This window comes from Acinonyx jubatus, chromosome B1 (genome assembly GCF_027475565.1).
Source record: "Acinonyx jubatus isolate Ajub_Pintada_27869175 chromosome B1, VMU_Ajub_asm_v1.0, whole genome shotgun sequence".
Lineage (NCBI taxonomy): Eukaryota > Metazoa > Chordata > Mammalia > Carnivora > Felidae > Acinonyx > Acinonyx jubatus.
In genome coordinates, this window is record NC_069382.1 from 17,107,517 (window position 1) to 17,130,198 (window position 22,682).

General features: G+C 37.5%; 1 long non-coding RNA gene across 1 annotated transcript in view; it reads right to left on the bottom strand.

The window, feature by feature from the left end:
• Positions 1 to 6,894: 6,894 nt before the first annotated feature.
• Positions 6,895 to 22,682, bottom strand: part of LOC113604649 (uncharacterized) — a 201,166-nt gene continuing 185,378 nt past the window's right edge. Inside the window, exons 8-9 of the long non-coding RNA XR_008295855.1 lie at positions 21,414 to 21,513; positions 6,895 to 8,085 (exon numbers count right to left, since the gene is read on the bottom strand). This is a non-coding gene — a long non-coding RNA (uncharacterized LOC113604649). The remainder of the gene's footprint in view (positions 8,086 to 21,413; positions 21,514 to 22,682) is intronic.

Below are 22,682 nucleotides of genomic sequence, written 5' to 3' on the forward strand. Positions count from 1 at the left end.
AGCTTCTCTTTTCTCCTGATCTAAGGACTTCCTTTACTGAGTACCTCAGGACCGGAAGGCTAGGCCTGGGACACCGAATTTGTTCTTGAATTTATGAACTGTGCCCCGTGAGAAACTTAAGTGCTCCTGTTCTTCAGTTGCCATTACAGATATGGGCAAAATAATCATCCTTTTTATCATCCCACAGTCCATAAAATGAACACCAATTCATGGTGTGGGCGTAATTAAAGGAAATATTAAATTAATTGGACAGACACCGATGTAAGGTCTCAACAGTAACTGACTGTGGCTAAGTGCGTTGCTTTAACTCTCAGATTGTATTTCAAATGACTATTGCTGAGAGAACTCCCAAATATATTCTTGGCCAATATGATTTCTTTTTTCTTTTCTTTTGTTTTGTTTTGTTTTGTTTTCTTTTCTTTCTTTTTCTTTTTTTAATTAAAAATAATTTTTTTTGAGAGAGAGACAGAGCAAAAGTTGGGGGGGAGGCAGAGAGAGAGGGAGACACAGAATCTGAAGCAGGCTCCAGGCTACAGGCTGTCAGCACAGAGCCTAACACGAGGCTCGATATCATGCACCGTGAGATCATGACCTGAGCAGAAGTTGGACACTTAACTGACTGAGCCACCCAGGAGCCCCCATCTTTATTTCTTTCCTTTTTTTTTTTTTTTAAGTTCACTGCTCTACTGGGCCTTGACAATTACGTTAAAAATGATATTTTGAGCCTCCCCACAATTTTTCCTATGGCCTCACTGAAAAAGTGTTTGCTTTTTTGCAAGGTTGCAGTGCTTAGAACCAGGACTAAGGATTATGGCCACTAAATTCCAAGTCTTCTTTTATATGTTTGCTTCAAAGCAGGCTTGTATTTTCTTAGTATCTTTTATTAGTGTATCAGTCATCAATAAAATAGAAGAGGATAATTCTGGCCAAATTAATAGCCATTTTTCCTGACATATCTGATAATGTCCTTTAGAGATAAAGGGTTATATGCACTTAGAATAATCTCTTGAAACTCTTTCTTCAAAAAATATATATTTTTTTGGTGAAGTCTTACGTTATCTTTCCTTTTTAAGAGTCTAGATCATGTATAATAGAGAACATAAATTCCCTTTCCAGTGACTGCTATGTTCATGCTTCTCATTTTATTTTATTCATTCTATTTTATGGATTTTGCAAAGCTGACTTTCAGTTAACCTTATGCTCCCTGAGGCTAAACTTTTGATTTAAAATTATCTGAGGCTTTGAACTCTGGATTCCCTGGTGCATACAGACCCATCTTTAGGTGACTCAGAGCTGGAAGCCCAGCTTTCAGAGTTGGCATCGACCGTGGGTGCACTAGGTGGCTGAGAGTTGGACAGTGTTATCCTGAAGCTCAGCGACTGTGCTAAGAATTCCTTGTCTAGGGCCACATGATGCTATAGACACAGCTCCAGTAGTACACAGTCCATTTCAACCTCTTCGGCATTTGGCCAAGCAATTTAGGGAAGACCTCATACCAACACCATAGACTTCTTTTTCCCTTAACCTTCAATGTTGATCATTGAGCCAATTCTGGAATATCCACTTCACCTCCCCCATCAATGCCCTTTGTTCTTATACCAAGCTTAAAAGGTTTGAGAAAGTTCCAGACCTATTGGACCCAGTAGCTCTGTCTCCCTCCCTCAGTAAGTAATTTGTATTCCTATTTCACTGCAAAGACCCATGTCATCTCTGGCAAGTCTGTTTTCCTAATTTGCCCTGAAATCTTTATCACTAGGTTTTACATTTATTCGGAGTGTTCTCCCTATAACTGAATAAGTGATTCTCTCTTATTAACCTCAAACTCAAACTCACGTGCAAATTCAAGTTTGTCTTCCATGTAAACACAATCTAAAGATAGAGGAGCCCATAATTTGAAGTTGAAACACTTGAGTTTGGGACCCGGTTCAACTTCTTGTAAATTTAGGTGACCAACTTGAAATGTGACCAGCATTATTAGTATTACATGTGTTATAACATTTTTCCCTCCTCCTTTTTATTTTCCCGTCAGTGTCTAAATCATCTATTCACGGAAATCCCAGACATGGCTTTGTGAAACACTGCTTTGATAAACTCCTTGCCCAGAGTCAAACTCCTTGGTGTAATGCCTAAGAACTACCTCATATTTACCCAAAGATATGCTTTCACATCATCATTTTTCCTTCAAAATTCTCTGCTTCCCGGATCTGCTATCTCTTGAAACCAATAACGGACTACGATTACTTCCCAATTACACACCACTCTCCTTCTCTTTGCCTTGCTTACTCCAATTATTCAAACCCAGTCTATGATGTCCCATATATCAACCTATTAATTTCATTTAATATCTAGTTGAAAAAAATCACACAAGCTAGGATTGTGCTTTATTCCTTGTCTAGAGGCCTTGTCTAGAGTCCTGAATTGCATTATTATATTAATTATTTTATAGCCCCTTCCTTAACAATTTATGCCAAAGAAAGACTTTATTTTCTTTGTCCTGATTTTCTGATACGTAATATGAAGAACATCATATTTTTTTCTCTTCTTAGGTCTTTATGGGATTTTATAGGTTAACTAAAGCATTCTGATGAGCTTCTTGAATAAAGATTAATAAAGATAAATACAGTAAAACCTTGGTTTGCAAGCATAACTCATTCCAGAACCATCCTTGTAATCCAAAGCACTTGGTATATCAAAGCAAATTTCCCCACAAGAAATGACAGAAACTCAATTCATTCCACCCAAAAATATTCATATAAAAATGATTACAATACTTTAATATAATATAAAATAATAAAGAAAATACAAAATAAAATAAAAATAAAGAAATTAACCTGCACTAACCTTTGAGAACCTTCATGACTGGTGTGAGGGAGACAAGTGAGAGGAGGATTATTGTGTAGGATGACTTTCCCTATCACTAACAGAATCACTGCTATCCATTGGCTCAATGGAATCTTTCTCTGCTTGGGGGCCTTTGTATATGCTTGCACGGAGGTTGACTACAGTACAATACTAATAACCTCTTGTCCTTTACTGTATTTAATGTAACTAGCAATAAGACAGCAGAGGAAAGGGTCCATATCTGCAGATTAGAATGAAGCAAAGCATTCCTAAGCTTATTCTTGTATGGAAAAGCAAAAGACTGTCCATAAGGGCTCTGAAATGACAAAAAGTGCACTAATGCCAGTTGTGGGCACTTTCCAATGTTCTGAAAAATCACTAATTTCTGCCAAACACCATGGCCAGAGACCAGGCATCCAAGCAAGGGAGATGATCACTCACAATCCATCGGGGAGGGGGAAGAAACCATTGGCTCAGTTGTGATCATGTGACATTCAGTGTCACTAGTATTACAAAACATCGCTCATTTATCAAGTTAAAATTTATGAGAAATGTTTGCTCATCTTGTGGAACACTCGCAGAACAAGTTACTCACAATCCCAGGTTTTACTGTATTTTTATATTTGCCTGTCAGTTTATTTCCCTGTTTATTAGTGTCATTTATATCAAACTATTCGTGAGAAATTTATTTTTTCTCAGCTTTTAAACATCAATTCATAAATGAAAGGTCAAACTGTGGCCAGTTGCCATTGTGGTGTAGATGGAGTAAAACAAACACATGTAAGTTTATGTGTATTTGTTAAATATACTAAAGAAGAAAGAAAGGAAGGAAGAAAGGAAGAAGGAAAGAAAAAAGGGAAAGATAAAGAAAATAAGAAAAGGAAGGGAAACAAAAAGAAATTCCCTAAGGCAAATGACTGAGAATTTGCTAGCAAGTTTTCAGTGAGCTCATTTACTTAAACTCTGATTTAAAGACAGAATATTTTATAATAGAACCATATATGATCCAGAAACCTAATTGCATCTTTACTCCTGGAAGCAAGTGGATGCAGAAATCCCCCTTCATCCATGGTCTTGCTTTCGCAGTTTCAGTTACCAGAGGTCAGTCCCAGCCCAGAGACAGATGACCCTCCTGATGTATCATCAGAAGTTCAGTAGTTGCCTAATGCTACATCACAATCCTTACATCATTCACCTTAAGATATCTTAAGGGAGAGAGACACTACATTCACATGACTTTTGTTATAGTATATGTTGTTATAATTGCTTTATTTTATTGTAGTTATTATTCTTAATCTCTTACTGTGCCTAATTTGTAAGTTAAACTTTATCATAGATATGTATGTACAGCACTTGTATCCCAATGTTTATAGCAGCACTTTCAACAATAGTCAAATTATGGAAAGAGCCTAAATGCCCATCAACTGATGAATGGATAAAGAAATTGTGGTTTATATGCACAATGGAGTACTACGTGGCAATGAGAAAGAATGAAATATGGCCCTTTGTAGCAACGTGGATAGAACTGGAGAGTGTGATGCTAAGTGAAATAAGTCATACAGAGAAAGACAGATACGATATGTTTTCACTCTTAGGTGGATCCTGAGAAACTTAACAGAAGACCAGGAGGGAGGCGAAGGGGGAAAAAAAAAGTTAGAGACGGAGGGAGCCAAACCATAAAAGACTCTTAAAAACGGAGAACAAACTGAGGGTTGATAGGGGGTGGGAGGCAGGGGAGGGTGGGAGGTGGGTATTGAGGAGGGCACCTGTTGGGATGAGCACTGGGTGTTTTATGGAAACCAATTTGACAATAAATTTCATATTAAAAAAATAAAGAAAAATTAAAAAAATATATGTACAGGAAAAAAGCATGGTATATATATGGTTTGGAACTATCGGCAGTTTCAGGCATCCCCTGGGGGTCTTGGAATGTATTCCCCCCATGAATAAGGGGGGCCATTTATACTGTGGTTCTGTCTGTTTTAACTCGGTCTTGAAAGAAAGAGTAACCTGCAGGCAAATAACAATATCCAGTTTATAAAATGCTTATATTTTTCCCCAAGATGAAGACCTTTTCTGTGTCTGCCAACAAGTTTTCTTTATCTGGTGACCAGTGAAGGTACCTGACAGTTTTCATAAACTGAAGAGTTATTGGGGGATATTAATTTCAAATTGAAAACCTCTAAATATGATTCAGTTTGTTTGAGCAAAAACAGTTTCACTTTTCTGAGTCCTACACTCTAGCCCTTGCGTTGATCTTGCTAATGGGTGGCAGTGTGTGATCTCTTAATCTCTTTGGGTCTCTAGTCCTTCTGGAGGTAAATCATTCCTTTTATAAATTCTATATAATAGGCATTCTTAGCCTGGTTGGATAATCAATACTTATAAAAACCTGATAAAAGGCATGACCTGCCTTCTTAATATATATACTACTTCTTTTTTTTTTTTTTTAAGATGCTCATATCTTCTGCTGGATAAGCAGCCATCGTGCAAGAATTCATGGCAATCAAGCCCCATCACCAACCTGGAACTCAGAATGTGCCCATTGTAGTCTCTCAGCCTGCATAGATAGTACGCTGGCACTTACCCTAAGCTCTGCCACTTGAATCATCTCACCTAGCCCTGGGAGTCTGTAGGTAAAGCCAGTGTCACAAAGAGACAGGGATCACTTTGGATTTATTCTGAACATTCAATGTTCCAGACCAGTGGTGAAGTATCGTGTCTGTTGGCAGTGGGGTCCTAATCAATGCCTCCTGTGCTGTGATTTTCACTATTGCTTTGGATGTTTAGCTTCCTTTGTTTTTGTAAATGATTTACAGACTCTACAATATCTTTCTAATAAATTCAGTGAAGTATCCAATATCCTTCAAGTAAATTCCTTTTTTTAAAAAAAAGCAAAGTTAATTATTTATTTTCAGACAGAGACAGTGTGAGTGGGGGTGGGAGAGACAGAGAATCCCAAGCAGGCTCCGTGCTGCCAGCGCAGAGCCCAACACGTGGCTCGAACTCACAAAACCAGAAGATCATGACCTGAGCTGAAACCAAAAGTCTGATGCCTAACAAACTGAGCAACCCAGGCATTCCCACACCCCCAGTAAATTCCTTTTCTAGGTAAATTCACCAGAAATGATCTCTGTCGTTTGCAAACAAGAGCCCCAATACACCTAAAGGTAAGAAAAAATCCAGCCTATAATTTCAGTGTTTTAACGGGCCCCCGTAAGCCCATCCACAGATTCTGCCTCCCCCTCTCAGTCTAATGGTGTTGGTGATTTTGAGGGGCTGTGGAAATGGGGGAGTAGCAGGAAGGGCTGATTAAGGATGTCTGCTCTAAAGTGCATCCAGTTTATTTTTTTAAAAAAAATTAGGGGTCTGAAAGTTTCTCAGTGCATTAATATAAGAAGAAAAGTCACGAGCTTATGAATATCAATTCTAGAAAGCCAAATTTGTTTAGGAAGTATATACTTTTCTTCCCAATTATGTACGTTAAATCTTAGTTCTTGTTCATTTTGAGCTGAGGAACAGGGCAAATCTCTGCTCACTGAACAAAGTTAATCAAGAAAGGTCCTTCGTTAATTCTTCTGTAGGATGTACTGAAGAGGTTTTAGTAGTGAGAGACAGCGCAAGCACTTACATATGGGTTATCAGTAGACTCACAGACACGTGAGTCAACACTTCTCCCACACAAGTCTTTTCACAAAGAATTTCAGGAAGTTTTACCATGTGAGTTAGTCTCCCTGATATATTCTACAAAGACAAGTTATAAAAATCAACTTCAGAATGTTTACAGAGCGAGAGATGGCCTGCTGTTGAATGTCTAAGTTAACATATAGTCAGCCTACTGCATATCTCAGTGACCAGCTAGACACAAACACTGTACAGATTTTGTTAAAATGTAAGTAATTGGCATTTGGGCTAACAAGATGAATAAGTGGGGGGTGTGTGTGTGTGTGTGTGTGTGTGTGTGTGTGTGAAAACTCTTTTCCAAAGTCATCAAACTCTCCTAGCGGAACTTACAGCAGCACTTGTGAGGCAACTATGATCATTAAAATTGTGAACAGGGGCACCTGGGTGGCTCAGTTGGTTGAGCGTCCAACTTCGGCTCTGGTTATGCTCTCGCTGTCTGTGAGTTCGAGCCCTGCGTCGGGCTCTGTGCTGACAGCTCAGAGCCTGGAGCCTGTTTCAGATTCTGTGTCTCCTTCTCTCTCTGCCCCTCCCCCACTCATGTTCTGTCTCTCTCTCTGTCTCTCTCTCTCTCTCTGTCAAAAATAAATAAACATTAAAAAAATTAAAAAAAAAATAAAATTGTGAACATGAAAGAAACCAGAAAGTATGGGATCCAGAGAGTAGGTGAGCTGGGCAGGTGACATGACTTCAGAAGACGGAGGCAGAGGGAAAACAATTTTCTTGACCCTCTTTTGTGCTTTCTCTTGTGATTATGTAATCTCCTTCTAGATGGGCCCCCCAAAAGTTCAAAAGTAGTCTTTCCTTCCCCCTTTCAGAAGCCAATTTCCTTGGAAACACAGAGACAAAATGTCTGCTGGCTACCTTGTTTATTAAAATGTATGGTTTTCCCTCCACTTATACCTCAGCTACTGGTAGGGAAGGCCAGCAGCACCTTCTTCTGCCTGCACGCACTTCTTGCCCGCAGCCGGCTAAGCACCATCAGCAGCGGCAGCCAGCGGATGCCGCTGGTGGGAGCCTTAGAATTATTCATTGTACACAGAATTTATCTTAATGCTTACGGAAGTCTCCAAAGTGAGATCTGTTCCCCAGGCAGGCATTACGTACAGGAAAGCAGACCTTTCCCACTCAGGCTGGGGCTGAGTGATCATCTCCACGACAGAGTTGATTCTCCATGAGAATGGAGTCTTTGGCTTCTCTGCTGTCAAGGGAGTTGTTTATGGCCATTTACACTTTTGGTATAATGAGGACACCTGTTTGCTAATAACTGAACTGAGGGTATCACAACACAGGGTATTAAAAACTGACACGGGACTACACTGCAGATCACAAACAGAGACAGATCTTTGCTCTTGGTAGCTTAACAGACCATAGCTTTCCTAAGTAGCTAAATTGTCTTACAGATTTTCTAGTATTTATTGTGTTTCACTTTAATAAGCAGTTATTATAGTTGAATAACTAATTATTTTATAGCAGGTGTAACAAATACCATGGAGGTGTCATCAATTAAAGTGTTTTATCGCTGCTTTTTCTGTGTTGCAAGGTAATAATCAAAGGCAGGGCCTAAAGGAAATAAAATGAGTTCCATTAGTGAAGCAAATTGAGATTTCATTTTCAGTGAGACTCGTATGCTTCAATGCTACATGCTTCAATTCAATACTAGCACAGACTAGAAACAATAATTTTACTGAAGTGATTTGTGCTGAATGTGTGAATAAGCAAAAAAAAAAAAAAAAAGATCTGCTAAGTCCATTCAGGGGCCATCCCTCCTGGAGGCAAGTGGCATTTGGGTTCCTTTTCTCTTTTCGCTGGAAGATTGTATAGAGAAGACAAAGTCTTTCTCAAGTCCTAATTTGTGACTATGGTACGGAGGATGAGACTGAGAAATTAAGACACATTAGAAAAAGGATACCTCGCATACTTCCATGGGTCTATATGGAGGTGATATTTAAAATTAAAGACTAAAATCAGAATGCTAAGGTATTGATTTTTAACATGTCTGCAGCAAGGTATGTCGATTAATATCCTTTTTGAGGAGTCAGGGGTCAGACAAACTGTAATAGGAATTTACTAGTTCTCTCAGGATATTGATAAATATAACTGTTGATGCAAAACACCAAAAGTAAAAGTAACCAAGCAATCAAAGGACTTAACTCCCAAATCACCAACCCCCTTTTTGATGACATATATTTATATAATCATGTGTATTGAAGTATTTATGCATCTGTGTGTATAAATATATAAATACAGTATATATACACATACATATATACTGTATATATATACATATATATAAATATACATATATATAGTTGTTTTTTAGAAGCAGTTAATGGAATCATGGAATATTTGAAATACAGAACTTACAGGAAGTTTTGAGTATCACATTATCACAGTATTTCTCTATTTTTTGCAATAAAAAGGTGAGGACAGAGTTGAATTGACGTGTCCAGTTCCCATAGTTGATGGCCAGGGATAGCACTTCCTTAGTGTATAACGATATTTGCACACAATTAATAATCTTTCTATGTCTCTACTTTAAAATTTCAGCTTAACTCACTCTAAAAAAATAATTTTGGTTTGGCCTCAAACTTAATCTCCACATTTACCGGTATAAAGAGTATCTGCAGCCTCATGTAAAGTAAAAAGTTAATTTAAGCTTTTGAAATTCATTTAGTGCTTAGTATCAATATTCTGACCTCTGTTATCTTGAGAGTCAAATGTGATCATATTCACATAGACTTCCGACTCTAATGAGCTACAAATGCCCACCTGGCCAGGCAGAACCTCAGGACCAGTCTTTTCTCAAGTGATCTCAAGAATCCCCAAAGTGGGGCACTTGGGTCGCTCGGTTGGTGAAGCGTCCGACTCCAGCTCAGGTCATCATCTTGCAGTTTGTGAGTTCGAGCCCCGTGTCAGGCTCTGCACTGACAGCTTGCTCACAGCCTGGAGCCTGCTTCGGATTCTGTCTCCCTTTCTCGTGCCCCTCCCCCCGCTCACACTCTGTCTCTGTCTCTCCCAAAAATAAATAAATATTAAAAAAAAAAAAAAAAAGAATCCCCAAAGTGGCAATGATTTACTCAGGAACACAGCTCTTGATGTTCTTTATTTCCAGATTCTTCCTGGAGGTTTGCTGTCCCTAAGTCCCAAGCCTCTGCTTAAGATGCTACTTGTCCTGTTTCTCTGCAAGCAAGTAGGGAAGCTATGTGTGACCGGTCCCTGTGAGGTTACTTGGGCCTCAGTACAACGCTTCCTGTGCTCAGAGTCTCACAACATCTTCAGGACACTTTTACTGCGTTCTTCAGATGGAGTGTTCAGATTCCAATGCCCCCCATTTTCTCCTTTCTCCCTTCACTCCCTTCTAGCCCCGAAAACCTTCTCCATCTTCCAGAAAACATTATAAGGTAAATGAATCTTGGCAGAAGAGGAGAATGCTGTTTACCTGCCCACACTGAAGAAACATTCAGGTTCCAGCCTCACCCTGCCAAGACAACTTTTGGGGAAAATCTGGAGATGCATTTTACTTTCTGAGAAACGGCACAAAAGGTTGGTCATCATTACTCTAATTATTCACTTCTGTTTGTAGGGATGATGAAATTTTTTGTGGTTTGGCCAAAATATCCAGGCTCCATTAAGATATACCTTCTTGAATTACTTGAATAAAAACCATCTCTGAAGCAACCTCGAAAAGGAAAACTTTACTTTACTCTATGCTTCTAGTGCCTTACTTTCTAGAAGTTCCAAATGGACCTCAAGACTCTTTCTGGGCCACTGACATGGAAAATGATAGTTGACAGTCAGTGGCCATTAAAAACCATTCTTGCTCTGCTGCCGTGGCATTGGGCAGCCATTACTGTCATGCTGTGAGTAAAAAGGGTAGAATCATGGTATTTTAAAAATGGAAGGGAACTTAGAAATAATTTTGTTCAACTCCCTTGTCTTATAGATAAAAGTAGTCATGTAACAATTTGTCATTTTGTACCCAATTTGGAAGCTTGCAATATTCTTCTATAAAATGAAAACATACAATCAAATACGGCACAATTCCTTGCAGACATACTTGACTCAAGCATCACATTTTTACTCCATTTAACGATTGCAGTGGTGTATACAGTGGTAACTCCCATCCTTGATTTGTAACAACTTTGGGTGCACGTTAGACTCCATCCATGAAATTACTGAAACACCTCAAAAATAATTCACATTTTAGTAAAGAATTCCACAAAATTCTTTCATAGTAAGGGAAAATTTCACAATAAAATAAGATGAGATAGATAAAGCAGCTCCTAAAAAAGTGGGATTCTTGGAGCACTGATAAAATTAGTTGAAGGTCGAATGAATATCTCGATGTGTGAGGAGGAGAGCAAAGATAAGGAAATTTACTTTACGTTTTCATGGGTAAATGCAATAATATTTCAGTTTCTGAAAATTCTATTACTATGTTAAAATTCATTTCCAACTCATCTGATTGCCTAGTTTCCCTTGTATCATGTTATACCAGCCTTGGATCTTCATGGCTCCCCAGTGAATTTCCAATTCCTTGCCCTTCATAAGAGCCATCTGTTGTATTCGAGTTCGCACTGGATCTGACATAAACATTTACGTGTGAGTTCCTCTTGAGGAGGGATTGTGCCTACTAAGTCCTTGGAACTTGGTACCAACCAATACATAGTTGCTAAGTTTATTTTTCTCAAGGTATCTTCTCTAACAAAGGTTACGTTACGGGGCCAATTTAGCTGAGGCCAGCACACTAACTTTATATAATTAATTAAAATGTTTGAAGTGGTGACCAAAGCATTCATTGGTGGTCACTGACAGCCCTAGACCATAAGAGCTCTTTTCTCAGGGGTTGAAAAATCTCTACTTAAACAAATAAAATGGTCATAGGAACTGAAAATATTTAGACAATATTTTCCCCATGAGTCAAATTCTGATGATGGAGATCCCCTAGAATGACTGCGTTGACACAGTTTATATAAGGGCCATCAAGGTACCATTGACTGGAAGCAATTTGGTTATAATTCACTTGAGAATGTTGTGATGCCTGCATTGTCTTCTGAAGTCGACTTATAAAATCAACCAGCATCCTCATAGACATATTTAATAATGCATTCAAGCAGGCATTTTGCCAAATCCCTTTGAGACAGTATTAAATAGGAAAATGTTTTAAACATTCATTTTGATGAAGGGCACGTAGGTAATGACCTTCTTCAATCCACAGAGCTGATACACAATAAAAGCACTGGCTAACAGAGAATTTATTATAGTAAGATGGAATTCATTTTTGGTACACTGGATATTTAATCTATCTGTGTGTTCTTTATTTCAATTTTAGAGGACTTTTTTTTTTTTCTAATTGTGAGATTAATACATGCTCACTGTAGAAAATTAGGAAACTACAGAAAAAAAGGGAAAGATAATAAAAATTAACTCAGTTCTAAAAAATAATTACTTACTGTTGCATAAATCCTTTTAAATAAAAAAATACATATATATGTATACAATTTTTCTAACATTTATTCATTTTTGAGAGACAGAGACAGAGCCCAAGGAGGGGAGAGGCAGAGAGAGAAGGAGACGCAGAATCTGAAGCAGGCTCCAGGCTCTGAGCTGTCAGCACAGAGCCCCATGTGGGGCTCGAACCCACGAACCAAGAGATCATGACCTGAGCCCAAGTCAGACACTCAACCGACTGAGCCATCAGGGCACCTGGATGGCTCAGTCGGTTGAGTGTCTGAGTCAATATATATATATATATTTGTTATATTTTCATACTGGCTTTTATATTTAGTTCTTTAATTTTATTAAAGATTTTTATATTTATTATTATCAAATTAAAATTGAACAGTACATACTATTGTATAATTTAATACTTTTAAATCTAATGCATTTAATGGAAGTATTAATTATGTTAAGCAACATAATTAATTTCTCTGACTTTCTATATTTCATCATTTATATAGTTTCCTTGTTGTTATTATGAGTAATTCTTTGATGAGGGGTTTGTTATTATGAGTAATTCTTTGATGGACATTTGTGTATTTAAATATTATTAGATCCTTTTTAATTACATAAAATTTAAGCATACCAGAATATGATTATACCTTGTGTCAAACTGCTAGAAATAAACATTAGTATAAAGGGGTGGGAGAACCATTAAACACTCTTGACAGAGTCAGATTGTTCTCCGTAAAATTTGATCCAGTTTTTTGGATGGCATTATCAGTTTAGGAGAACCTGTTTCCTGCTCCTTAATAAGTTTTATGGTAATATATGGTATATATGGTAATTACTCAAAATTTAATAAATTTTATGGTAATATATCATTTAAAATCCAGGTATTTGTATGAGAGAAAGATATTGTTACTGATGTTATACTGCATAAATATTATTTTAATAAGGTTTACTTTCCAAAATAAGTATTTGTATTTATAGTTTATGGGGAATTGTGGTAGTTCCTTCTTCCCTTTCTAGTTCTCACCCTTTTTTTTTTTTTTTTTAAATTTCCTCTGCTCTTCATGCTAACTGCTTTCAGGGTCCTGAATAAGCCATGATTTTTGTTATCTCTGGGATTCTGAATATTTCTCCATTCTTCTGGCCCATTTTCTCCTGGCCTCCTCCTTGGCCACATTTCATCCTACTCATTGTCTGAGGCATCTTCTCTGTCCTCCTTGGGGTGGGCTAGGTACCCCTTTTTCTGGGTTCTTAAACACTGGGTGACACCTCTAATATAGCATCCTCCCCCTCTCTCAGAAATCAAATGCCTGTCCAATTGATTTGTTCTTTGTGAGATGGTGAAATACCCAAGGACACAGAATTTTATCTGAATGGGATAGAAAAGTACTCAGTACAAACTAGGCTTTCGGTGAATGTTTGCTGACTCCCTTGTGCATTATGTAATTTTTTTTAAGTCACCATGTAGATTAGGGTTTTCAGTCTAGCACTCAAGAATATCTGCAATTTATTTCCAGAAAAGTTCTTGAAATTTGTATAGCCTATCACTAGATTTCCAATAAACTTAAATAAATTTAATAAATTAAATGGTTTTTGTACAATGATGCTTAAGAGCAAGAGCCTTTAGTAAGGCATAAAAATAAACATTACCTAGTCTAACTAGTAAAACATGGTTAGAGAAAAATTTAAATATGTGTATCAATCCCTCTAAAGATGATTATTGAGGAACATTTTTAAAACGTTTTTGTAATTGGATTATCTAAATGACTATCAACAGGACTTTAGTTGTACTGGCATGAAAAGAGGGCCACGTGAAGTTGTCAGGGAATAACGTAAGCTGTAGAACAACATATACAATAAGATTTGATTATGTATGTTGAAAATTGTTAGTGTTCACCTCTGAGGAAGGTGATAAATGGAACATGTGCATTTTTTACAACCAATATTAGTTTTATTATGAAAAAGCAAACAATTGTAGCTTATACTTAGAACACAACAATCTGCAGTATATTCAGGTTGAGTAAATAAAATATTATTGAATAAATAAAAATTATTTACAGATGTAATTTGCTCACTTGAAGAGAATGGTGAATAAATGTAAAGGTTCCAGGGGGTAGGGGATGCTACAGCTAAACTATTAACAACATGTAAAACATAATATGTGGGTGACAAAGTAAAGGAGCTAAGATTACTTATTTGAAAGGACATATGGGAGTGATTTCACAATAACCATTTTGTGAGTGGTTACTACACATAATGCCCCCACTGGGATGGCAATGAACAGAAATCCCAGACTCATGGAAACTTGGAAAAGGTGTGTGTAATTAGGAATCGGGATCTGTCCATGATCTGGAAGGCAGACCTCTGGACACAGCCCAGGGACAACAGTTGGTCTACATGTGAGCAGATATTCTGAACATGGAACACGTGGGGCAGCACAGGTGTGGGCCAATCAGAAGGGACACAGGCTGTCACACTGGGGGAGAGTCCTGGAAGCCCATTTATGGCAGCATTAACCTTTTAGTTGCTGGACAGAAATCAGCTAGGGGATCATAAGGCATAGGTCTGGGTGGTACTCAGTGAGCCATGGGGCTATGTCCTTATAACAATCCTATTTTTCAGGGTTTGTAATGCTTACTCTTACTATTTTTTCATATTCTAGAAATTGTTATTAGATGGTCTGCTCATGAAATATGTGTTAAATTAAGACACTACATATGTATTAAATGAAAACACTTGTAGATTCCAATGGCTTAAATTGTGGTTTCTCCTCAGGTTTCTCTGCCTCTTTAACTCCCAGTCATGTAAATATCTTTGTAACTACTCTTTGGACCACTTTTACCCTGAATAAAATGGCCTACTTGGATGTCATTCACCTTAGCTACTTTGGCACGGTTTCTAGAAGTTGGTATTTCTTTATAATAATGACTACAAACATGGGGAGTTTAGAGATGTCCTCGGGCTATTAATGAGTTTTGCTATTGTAACTTTTTACTTTAAGAACAGCTAAAATGTTTCAAACTATGTTAGTTAACAATGTATTTATTTGTAAATATAGTTCTTGGTGGGCCCTTCACAATAACGTCTTAATTTTTCTATAGCATTTCACAAGACACTTGGTATGTAATATTTCATTTACTTATTGTAACAATCTTTTGAAATAGATAATATTATTCATATTTTATAAATAAGGAAACTGAGACTCAGAGAAATCAAACTATTTGCCTAAATGTACATGACTTGTAAGTTGCATAATTACAGCTGAAAATCTGTGACTTTTTTCTACAAATCTAATGTTCTTTCTACAGCATTCTACTATCTTACGAGTTTGCTCTTTTTTTTTTTTTCATTTTTAGCATTGACTACAAGTAACAGTTATACTTAGTTTGGCTTTCAAAGAAGATGTTTTAAAGGATTTATCAATTTTTAATGGACTAAAACCCTTTTCCTTTCAGGATGTAATAAAAATTCTCAATTATATAAATGTTGATTAGTTGGTTTTATAATATTGAATAATCGCCTCCATTGAGAAAAATGTATCAATGCACTCTCATTCCCTTCTTTCACATCCCATTTTCATTAACAAACCTAAAATATGTGATGTGGTATGAATTCCTCTATGTATTTGATAGTCCACTGGGGTTTGTGCTATCTATCCCACAACTGTCACCACCCTCTAACCTACAGAAGCTGATGCCTGATGAATTCTAGATTTTTGCATAACAGAAGTCAATGGCCACAAGTCCATTTGGATTTTAATAATTCAGAACAAATTTAGTACAGTTAGAGTGGGACAGTTCCATCTTACCTGGCAAAATAAGAAAAAGGTAGACAAACAATTAATTTGGTTAACTCAGGAGTATTTTAAATAAAGACTGAAATTAAAGTCTACTGATTCCATTCATCAGTGTAAGCACTGTATGTCCAAGGGAAAAATCATGTGCAGATGACAAGGATTTGTCTATTTTCTTTCCATTAACAGTAAAATATAGGCACTTTTGCAGCCAAAGAATCATATGCTATATATCTATGGAATATGAAATGTCTATTAGAATATAAAATATCTTGTACTATTGTGATGGCTAATTTTATGTGTCAACTTGATTGGGCCAAGGGAAGCCCAAACAGCTGGTTAAACACTAATTTGGTTCTGTGAGGGTATTTCCAAAAGAGGTCGGCATTTGAACAGGGAGACTGAGTAGAGCGGATATCCACACCCCCCCTACCCCCCCACCCCCCACCGCCCGTGAGTGGGTGTCATCCAGCTCACTGAAGGTTGGAACAGGACAAAAAGGTAGGGGAAATTTGGATTTGCTCTCCGCCTGCCTGATTAAACTGAGAATTAGATTTTCTGCCTTCAGCTGTCCTGGTTCTCAGGCTTCCACACTCGGACTGGAGTCTACATGACCCACAATCACCCCTCCAGTTTCCGGGCTCCCAAACCACAGTACTGGCTCTCCTGAGTCTTTAGCTCGCAGATGGTAGATTGTTGAGACTTCTAAGCCTCCATAATCGGGTGAACCAATACCCTACATTAAATCTCTTTCTACATATATATCATAATAATATATCATTATACTTATAAATTATATATCTGAAAAGAGAATTAATGTAAGAGATGTAATTATAGGTGTTATATATAATTATATGTCTAGAAAGAGATTTAATATAAGATTTAAAGGTATTTAATACGGCATTAATTAATGCATAATATATATTATATATATATATATATCTTTTAAATTTAAAAAAAAATTTTTTTTCAACGTTTTTATTTATTTTTGGGACAGAGAGAGACAGAGCATGAACGGGGGAGGGGCAGAGAGAGAGGGAGACACAGAATCGGAAACAGGCTCCAGGCTCCGAGCCATCAGCCCAGAACCTGACGCGGGGCTCGAACTCACGGACCGCGAGATCGTGACCTGGCTGAAGTCAGACGCTTAACCGACTGCGCCACCCAGGTGCCCCTTATATATATATATATCTTATTGGTTATGTTTCTTGAAGAATGCTGCCTAACACAACCATAAACATCCTTATTTGCTGGCTGTGCTGGACTGAATAATAATGCCTCCAAAAATGTCTATGTTTTAATCCCAGAAACTCGAGAATGACCTCATAGAGCAAAAGGGACTTTGCCAATATGATAAAGTTAAGGATCTCCCTATGGAGAGATTATTCTGGTGGGCCCTAAATGTAATTACAGGGTCTTTACAAGAAAGAGGGAAAGGGGGATTTGATTGCAGAAGAAGAAGGTACTGTGATGCTGGAAGCAAGATGCTATACAAATGGCTTTGAAGATGGAAGAGGGGCCACCTGCCAAGGAATGTACTTGGCTTATAGAAGTGGGAAAAGGTAAGGAAATGGATTGACCCCTAGATCCTCTAGAAGGAACCAAGTCTGCTGACAGTTTGCCCTCAGTCCCATGAGACTGCTTTCGGACTTGACTTTCAAAACTGTAAGACAATGTAACTACATTGTTTTAAGCTACTAAATTTGTGACAATTTGTTATAGTAACAAGAAAACTAACACAGTGGTGGAGCCTAGTCTGGATTTTGTACTCTCCTGATAAAATCCCTATACTCTGTTTTTTAGACATTATACATGGTACATTTGCTCCTGGACATTTTAATCCCATAACACGGAGGAAGGCATATGGAGAGGCCCAGGCATAGACCCAGGGCTTGATGAAAGTCTCACTCAAAGCTGGAAACATTCCAGGGGAAGGTAACTGTGGATCTATGGGTCTGGTTGGGCTCTAGGCAAGCCTGCCTTGCTGAACCAGTGTTCAACAGCCAGTCCTTGGGAGAGAATTGTCCAGCCTGGGTGCTGCCCACTTACAGATCAGTACACACAAGCAGATCACGGATGGATAAACCAAGAGAAGAAGTCACATTCTCTGGTAAAATATCCCTATAAAGTCCGATCAATTACTGGACTCATCTGATCAAAGGAGACAGACATGCAGAATAATGAAGCCCAGGAATTGCCCAGAGAAGGAATTTAGCATAATTTAAGAGTGAGTTTTTTGGGTACAATTTTAACAGAGAAGAAATACAAGAAATACCAAAAAAAAAAAAAAAAAAAAGTGTAACACCTGAGGTTCGGGAACACATGCTTTATTTGCCCTGTGCAGCATCCTTAGCTTTTGCCAAGTCAGAAATGGCAAGAGAATGGTGACCGTCAGCCAGCTACTCTCTTGGCAAGCAGGCTGACCACAAAGGAGCTCAATCATTTTAGGGTGGATTTATCAACTCTCACTTCTTTTTTGGTGGCTTAAGACTCGGTAAGCTGTTTCGTAAACCAATAAACCTAAACTGCAAGCACAGAGTCTACATTTCTATGTGATAATCGGTTTACCCCTGGGCACTCTGACTTTGTTTGACACACCCGCTGCTTTGCCTTGTTTCCCTCTGAGTCATAATCTACTTGAGATGCTTCTGAAGTAACTCTATTGTAGCCCAATGATTTAGAGAGACTTCAGGATTCAAGGTTTTCACCTTTGACTCACAGCTGTCTTTTTCCTATGAAAATGGGCTGGGGATAAATTTAACTGATACGGCACTCGCTCATTACTCATTTTTGAATCTCCTAAGAAGTGTGGCCAGTCAGTTTATAAAGCTGTAGGATAAGTTCTGTCTTAGAAGGATCCTTGACCACAGATTCAAATAAACCTCACAGAGGCAGTTTTGTGCATCTTCTATACCTGACAACGTGTTTGAGTCCTCAAAAACCAAGTTATTTTCCAAGAAGATTTTCAGCCCAATGAGTATAGACGTCTATTGGACTCTGCTATCAGTCTGTAGTGTTTGACCAGAAATGGACACAGAGGGAACATAGTCCGTGCTCAAGCCAGATTATTATTACACATGTAGGAAGGACAAAGCACAAAAGGGTTTGAAGTGCAGTGCCTGTAATGAAGACTTTGTGTAGCCTATGATGGAGGCAGCTCAAGGGCACACGGGGCACCGTGGAACACCTGGGAGAAGGGCTTTGAAGCACGATGTCCGCACTTCCATTTGATGTGTACTACATGAGACATCACCTAATACTCTCTGTTCTTTCATTCAATGCCCTGATTTTTGGCTCTTTCTGGACCTCTACCTCTGATCATTATCTCCTGCTTCTTGGCAGAGAGAAGAGGCAGTCAGGTGAGAGAAAGCATGGGCAGAAGGGGACTATCGGTATAAGGATGAGACTGGTTTCTGGGAAAAATTATTTTTCTTAATTAAGATGCAGATAATTCAGGTTGAACACATGGTGGAGAGGGTGAGGACCCGAGTGGATGTACCATTGTGGATCTCAGGTCTCTGAGTGTTTGGAATTAGTATCAGTGATCATCAAATACGTGCCAAGAATATTACCATTGTTTACAGATTGAATAAATACTGTACGTCAATTACTTGTGCTACTAATCTTCAAATATAACAAAATATAAATTCATTTTTAAACACTAGTAAATTCATATGAATTTAATACTTTTCTACTTTTCATTTGTTCCTCAACCTACCACATAAAAGTAATAGTACCATCATCTGGACATCTGTAAAATAAAGAGGTTTTTTGCATTTTTTTTTTTTTTTTTTTTTTTTTTTTTACCCTTCAGATTCTGGAAAAACAGGAATAGACAAATTATCACACCTTGAAGGATTAAATGCTTTTTGGATAAATGGAGCCATAGTTTTTTCAAGTACATATAGATATTCTGTCCACACAATATAAACCTGCCACTGCATTCATGAAAATGAATGCATTAGGGAATTAAACTAGTTTCTTTCTTTCAAAACCAGTTGTCATCAGGTGCATCATTTAAAATGAAAACATAAACATTTCTTTTTTTCCTCTTAGAAAAATAGTAGATATTTAAAATATAGATATAGATAAGAAAAAGGGGGACATTTCTCACAATTACACCACCCTAGATATTTACTATTAATATATTAATATCTAGGTATATACCCTTCTAGAACCTTTTAAATATACATGCTTATGTATGTTATTAAAACAAAAAAATGTTTTTCTAGGTTGTATTTATAGCCTGTTGTATTTTTTCCTTCATTTACCAACTTAGGGTCAACATCTTCCATGAGAAGACATGCTGTTAAAATCCGGAATTCCCAACTAAATAATTTTCTTTAAAAAAAATTTTTTTTAATGTTTATTTATTTTTGAGAGAGACAGACAGACAGAGCACGGGCAGGGGAGGGGCAGAAAGAGAGGGAGACACAGAATCAGAAGCAGGCTCCAGCCTCTGAGCTGTCAGCACAGAGCCCCATGTGGGGCTCGAGCTCACAAACCCTGAGATCATGACCTGAGCCGAAGTCAGGCTCTCAACCGACTGAGCCACCCAGGCGCCTCCCCTACTAAATAATTTTCAAATAAATCTGTGATTGAGGTAAATTCCGGTTTCTAGAGACAAGAGAATTCTTATGTTTCACTTTGAAATCCTGCTTGGAAGTTAACGTGACTGCACAGATTTTTTTCCCAACACAGCTTCCTCCCAACTAAATAATTATAATTTCTTTCCTTATGCTACATGTTCTTTTGTGCTTTTTATTCTTTGTCTGTGATTAAAACCTTTTTAATTAGGAGCTAGAGGATTCACTCTAATTTAGGGTTCATATAAAAATCAGTGGCCTGGACTTAACAATTCTAATCTTTCACTACTTATGTTCCTGTACTAGGGTGCTTTTAGGCAATACGTAGCTTCCTATTTCTAGAAATAAAAGGTTCTTTAAAAGCCTATTAAAAGGGCCCTATTGATATCAAATAGCACTCTAGTATTACACAGATTTTAGTTTAAATGAGATAGAACCATGTTAACTAAATTTCCTTTAATAAAAATACAAGCTTGCAAATGCAGACCTGTAACATTTCCACAAGCTGTAACCTTGGGAAGGGCAAACCACATCTTCAGAAGATAAATTTCAGACTGAAAGAATAATGGAAGGGACTCCAAAGAGAATTTTAAAAAAATAATTAAGAGTATAAAAATTATATTTATGGAGCAGCTGACAGGATTACACTTGTTGCCTTTGGTAAAATGGCTATTAGTGATTATAAACACTACTTATAATGGCAAATATGTTCTACGTTGACTAGTGACCAGCTATTAACCAATGCAAGAGACAAAATGAGAACTAGAAGCCTTGATATAAAGACTTAGGTAATATCTCTCTAAAAGGGGATTTTCAAAAACCCAAAGTCATTTATTAGAATGAAAATGAATTTGGCAGAAAGTACACTGGCCCACCTGGAAGTCAGAGATCTGAGTTTTATTTGGCCACTGCCACTGATTCACCATGCGATCCCTCATATATCCCATTATCTCCTTGGATGAGAGTTTACTTATCTTTAAAATGAAATGATGGAACTAAGGGCTCACGAATATTCCATCAGCCCTGACATGCTCTGATCAGGGTACTATCATTCTTACCAGTGTCGCAGAGACTGTCACCTGCTTCCTCCAACATCCATTTTTTTTCCCTTCCTCCTTAGAAACAAATCTTGATACTTTTAACAGGGCATAATTTGTCCTGGAATAAAAAAGAACATTTCTCAGTTTTCTTGTAGCATGGTGTGGTCATGTAACAGATCACATCATGGAACTAAGGTCATGGAACTAAAAAAAAAAAAAAAAAAAAAAAAAAAAATAGAAGCAAATGAGTTGACATGGGACTTTGGGAAGCTAACTGAAGCTTTTTCCTCCTTTAGGTCCAAGACTCAGATGTGCTGGCTTAAGCCAGAGAATCACCTTGGACATGAACTGACTTTGAGAATGGAAGCCATTGCCTAGATGACAGAACAAGGGCAACATCCTGGGTCTCCCTAATGATACCACAGAGTCACCATATATGTCCTGGTGGCCTGTTCTGTGCTGCTTTTACATGAGAGAGAAGTTCACATCTCTCTTCTTCAGGCAATGACATTTTTTTTTTCTGTTAAAGGCAGCTATATTGAATTCTAATTGATGCAGTCAATAAAATGTGATTACTCGTTGTTGTAAAATAACTACAACTACCAATTATTTTGCACTTAGTAGATGCCAGACACAGTGCTAAGTGTTTTATGGACATTGCTTGATTTGATTTGCACAACGAGAATACTTATGAGTTAGGTATTATTATCTATAATTTACAAATGGGGAAATGGGAGCTTAGAAATATTAAAGAGTATCTACAAGGCCATGTAGCTTATGTGACAGAGCCTAGATTCTAAACCAGATTGGGATGATTCCAAAGCTTATTTTCTCAATCAATATCACCAGTTTAATGCAGTCATTATTCCCTGTGGGTCAAAGATGCACAAAGAGCACAATGTTAGCTAGTATTTCGAGAAAGCCTTATACAACTGTCAAGACATAGACAACATTAAATGCAATCTATTCCCTGAACAAAATGAGGAGACAAAGATCCATCATGGTTACTATAACACTGATAATAACCGTCCCCAAACCTTATCTACCTAGGTCATCAAACATTTTACCTTTATGAGGTCAAAAATAGAAAGTAACATTATCTAACATTAAAGATTCTGCTGGGGATTAAATATGACGATGTACAGAAAGTGTGTAGTAGAATACCAGGTTCACAATAGGTGCTCACTAAATGGTATCTTGTAGCATTATTATTTAAAAGATCCATAGTGATGTTGTGAAAACTTGGGAGAGTCAGAAATATTAGGTTCGAATACAACCTCTGCAACT